The sequence below is a fragment of the Tupaia chinensis genome, unplaced genomic scaffold (assembly GCF_000334495.1).
Source record: "Tupaia chinensis unplaced genomic scaffold, TupChi_1.0 Scaffold000489_1, whole genome shotgun sequence".
Classification (NCBI taxonomy): domain Eukaryota; kingdom Metazoa; phylum Chordata; class Mammalia; order Scandentia; family Tupaiidae; genus Tupaia; species Tupaia belangeri.
The window spans coordinates 3862660-3867835 of record NW_006160001.1 but is presented as its reverse complement, the minus strand read 5'-3'; positions in this window follow the sequence as shown (position 1 = coordinate 3867835).

The window sequence follows — 5176 nt, the reverse complement described above, 5'->3', positions numbered from 1 at the left end:
CCCGGCGCGCGCGGCGCGCCTCCCACCCTGTGGCGAGCCGGGCTTTCTCCAAATCCCGGGCCGGACCACGTGCAAACCTGGACCCCTGGAGACGCCTTCCTGACGGGCTCAGGACCGCTGCAGAGACACAAAATAAAATAGTTCAGAAGCCCAAAGAGAAAGGGAATTTAAAGCAATCCGTATGCCCGGCGGGGGACCTCCAAGCGGTGCTTCCAGTGCGCTTCCTGGCCCAGGATCAGATTGCTGGAGCGTAATGAAATGCACATTCTCAGATCTTGTCCCGGACCAGGAAATCAGAAAGTCCAGGGCACAGCCCAGCAGCCGGCTGGGAGAAGCCCTCCAGGTGGGGTTGATGCACAGTAAAGTTTAAAAACCACTACTGTTTTTTTTTTTTTTTTTGAGAGATTTTTGTCATAGGATATGTGCGCTTACAGGAGAGAGACAGAGATAGAGACAGTGAGAAGGAAAGTGAGAAATCACCACCCCCGGGGGGATGACCAATCGGCAAACCCTTCCCTCCATTCTCCTCCTGGGATATTGGACAAACGCATCACTCAGCCCGGCATGATTTTCAGGCCACCAGTCTGAACTGGAAAGGCGGTGGGCCAAGTGGGAGTTCAGCAATAACCACTACGCCATCTGCTGGCCCCAAAAACCGCTACTCTAGAGTTTAAAAAGAAATGGACTTTGGAGGTGACAGAGGAGCTGTGTGACCTGTGTGACCAAGTTACTTAACCTGTCCAGACCTCCATTTGCTCATCCCTGTTGAAAGGATAATCATCCCTACTTTCTAGGAATGATCGTTGGAGATTAGATCAGAAACAAAGGTAGAGTCACTGGCATGTCTGCGTGCATAATTTAGGGTGCTTATTCAGAATTTTATCATAGTGAGGTCAGAATTTGGCTCATGCTACCACTAAAATGTACCAAGTTACTTAACCTGTCCAGACCTCCATTTGCTCATCCCTGTTGAAAGGATAATCATCCCTACTTTCTAGGAATGATCGTTGGAGATTAGATCAGAAACAAAGGTAGAGTCACTGGCATGTCTGCGTGCATAATTTAGGGTGCTTATTCAGAATTTGGCTCATGCTACCACTAAAATGTGCTGAGAAAACACAGTTCCTTCCTTCATGTATTTTACAGGTCTTTGGGGGAGCGCCTACTGTGTACCTGCACAATAAAAGGCAATGTATAAACAGTCTTGTACAGTAATGTCCCTCCCCCCAGAGAACTGTGTTTCCACACGTGAGGAATGTAAGTGCTATGGACTGAACTATGTCCCCACCAGCATTCCTGTGTCGAAGCCCTAAGGTCCAATGTGTCTGTATTTGGAGACAGGGTTTTTAGGAAGTAATTAGGTTACATGAGGTCAGAAGGGCGGAGTGCTAATCCAATAGGGATCTCTCTCAGCAAGAGCATGCGCCCAGCAAAGGCCATGTGAGGACAGAGTGAGAAGGCAACTGTCTGCAAGCCAGGATGAGGGGCCTCACAGTAATCAATCAGGCTGGCACTCTGATCGTGGACTTCCAGTCTCCAGAACTGTGAGGAGAAAAAAGTGTCTGTTGTTTAAGCATCCAATCTGTGGTATTTTGCTATAGCAGCCTGAGCAGACCAAAATATAAGGGTTAAGTGTCACCAATGTTAGGAAAAAGAATAAAGCTGAGTATGTCCTGTATTGGAACATTATTTAAATATACAGTGGTCATGGAAGGCTTCCTGAGAAGGCAGTGTGTGAGGAGAGACACAAATGAGGTGAGATACCCAGCCTGGGTTTGGAAGGAAGAAAAAAACCAGTGTGAAGACCCTGGGTGTGCAGGGTGAGCAGCACAGGAGGTGTAGCCAGGTCAGTTGGGAGTGGGGGCAGCTGCAATGATGCAGTGGTAATGCGACACTCTGCATTACTAGACAGGCCCATATAGGAAGGTCCCAGGTTTGCATCCTGAGGTCTCCTTGTGCATGCCACTGCACGCGTGTGCCCACAGTTCAACTGGCTAAAGCTGCAGGGTGGATAGTGTCATGAAGATCCTATTGGGAGGATACCTACTCTCAAATCTATTGCCTTGAGATAAGATCCTATTTCAAAAATCAGAACCTGAAGACTATGAATTTGTCTCTGCTGTAATTATCCTAGTTACTTGAAGAGAATGAGTGTTCCTGACTGACTTGGCAGAAAGAATATGCCAACAAACAAAGGAAAAAATCTTATCTCCCATTGTTATCATTATTATCATCATTATTATTATTATTTTATTATTATAGAAAAAATGAGACCTGGTGGCAGGGAAATCTTCACTGGGATTCTTTTTCACTTAACAAAAATTTCCAGCATCTTTCCAAAGATTAGTTTTCCACTTTCATATATCTCCCTTTGAGATTTATTTGTTTATGAAATTCAAACTACTTGGCCTTTTATGTCTGGCCCAGTTTTCCTCCTTTAATTTTCTCCATTTTTTCTCTCCTCCTGAGGCTGTAACTTGCCCCAGGTCATGCTGCCAGGTCACCCTGGACCTTGTCACTCCACAATAGGGATCACATGTAAGAAAGGACTATGACCCTGTGAGGGAGGTGAGGCACTGTTACAAGAGGTCAGACACCAAAAGAGCCCACGTTGGGTTTTCTGGGCCCCGCAAGTTGTGCCTGGATCAGCTTTGGCCTTGTCCTAGAGCCCTCCTGAAGTAGAGAGGAGACTTATTTTCAAATCTCCCTTGGTCCCCCCTCTGAAAGATAAGGAAAACCTTGACCAAGGGAAAAGGTCACCACTTACCAATCGCTTTGTGCCCAAATGGGAATCAAAAACCAGGATAGTAATAATTTCTCCTCTCCAGGGCTCCTGTTGGAAGAAATTGAGGTGTCAATCTAAGCAGGATAGAAAAGGGTTCCTTACTCCCTGTCTTAGTCTCCGGACTCCAAGAGTGGGTCCTGGTTCCCACCTTTCCAAGCTGTGAGTTTATAAAACAGGTGGTCATCATCTAGGTGGCCACGCCTGCTCACTGGCTTTGTTCTCAGAAGCTCCTGGATCACATCGGACCCTTCTTTTACACCCTGTGCATCCTGGGGCAGTCGCTTAACTTCTCCAAACCTAGAGCCTCCTCTCTTGGGAGGATCATGGAGTCATGTCAATTAGGTCATATTTAACTCATGCCTGTGTTGGATAAACAAGAGATTCGAGTGCTGAAATTCAGCTGAAAATCATGCACTGGTACAGCCATGCTGGCTGTTTACCACTGTGTCACTTCTGACAGGTCAGCAGTTGTACAAGATTTTCACAATCCCCACCAGCAGTTGTTACTACTAACGTTATTATTCTTTCTGTTTTCACACTGTTTTTCTGGAGAGGAAGAGATCTTGCCACAGGATGGCAGCAAATAACCTCCAACGTCCTTCCCAGTTCTGAAGTTTCATATACAGTGTATGGAAATGCTCTACATATTAGAATCAAATCAGTCAAAAGAAGCCCGGTTGTGAGAGCCTGGAGGAGCATCCTTACCTGCTCATTCACGCCTAGGCAGGGAGCTACAGGTGTTGTTTGGAGAGCCTGAGGGTCTATCCTGCAGCTAGGGGGGATTTCAACACTCCCTCCCCTTCCATCTTGTTAATCCTCTGCTCTTTATTGATTGCATGAAGTCCCCCATCCTCAACCAACCTCCCCTCCCATACACACACACCCAGCTGCCAAGCCCACAGACCTAGGGCTCAGACAGCTTACTGGTTTCTCATTTGCACTCCCCCTGAGGCTTCATCACTCCCATCTGTACTCCCCTGCCTCTGTGTCATGGAACAATGCCCTCGTGGACCCTCAAGGTCTTCAGGCTCAGGATCCTGGAACTTGCACTTCCCACCTGGGCAAAGCAATTGAGGCTCCTATTTGTCTGCAGGGAATCAGAGAGCAAAGTCCTGGGTCTATCAACCAACCACGAACACATGTTTATTGAGTGCTGCAAACACGCCAAGCACTGCATTAACAGCTGTGCAGAGCCATGGACGGGGGCGTGCACATGCCCTGTAAGTGCTGTGAAACACACCCAGGGTTGACTCCATAAGGATGAGTTTGAATTCTGCCTCTGCTGTTCAGTAACTAACAATGGTACCAGGGAAGTGCTATACCCTCTTTGAGCTTTGTCTTCTCATCTATAAAATGGGTATGATCATCTCTTCTATAAAATGGGCATAATAATACCATCCACCTTGCCATGGTGACTATGAGGGCAAGTAATCACAAAACAGTAGGCATTATTACCATATAACAGATTCAGGTGATTTTTTGTCTTTTTTAATTTGCCAGAGGGCCTGTGCACTCATGGGAGAGAGAGACAGACAGACAGAAAAAGAAAGCACCTCTCCATCTCACCCTCTTTTCAGGGTTTTTAGTATGAACACACATGTGCCTGGCATATTTTGCAAACTACCAGGTCTGGGAATTGAACCATGTGGGATCCAGTTCATTAACCACCACACCACTGGGGTGGCCTCAGATTTGAGAAATGTACTGTCTAGTAGCAAGGATGAGGTATGGATACATCACAAGAAAACAATGTCAATTATGGTATGAATTATTGTGCTAAGAGTTCACAGGGGCTGAAATGTAAGATAATCACTCTTTTTCTCAGACAACTGTGAGACTCTCAAAGACTCTAAAACAAACAAATAAAAACTATATAAACTACATTATAAAACAAATTGCAGAATCTTTGTTATTAGTTAGTTAGTTAGTTACTATGAAAATTAAAAAGTCTTCCTGCGGTCAGTCAGTGGTGTGGTGGTGTTTTTAGACAGGCCTGCTGAGCTGCTTTGCATAAATTACCCAGTTCTTTGGGTTCAGATCTCTCAAGTTAGAGATCTGCCCTAAGGCACAGAATGAAAAACCGCAAACACGTATAAAGCAGGAAAATAGAACTTTAAATAGAAAAATGAAGTTTTGTCATTTTTCTAAAGAGTTTCTTGCCTCAGGGTACACATGCTCACTGGGGAGAGAGAGAGAAAAGAGAGACAGAGACCGTGAGAGAGAAAATGAGAAATCACCCCTGAGGGGAGATGGCCATGCCTCTCTCTATTCTGTTCTGCATTCTTCTCCCAGGATCTTGAGTACACATGCACATGCTCTAGGCATGACTTTCAAGCCACTGGGCCTGGGACTGGAACCGCAGTTGGCCATGTGGGAGTCTAGTGACATAAC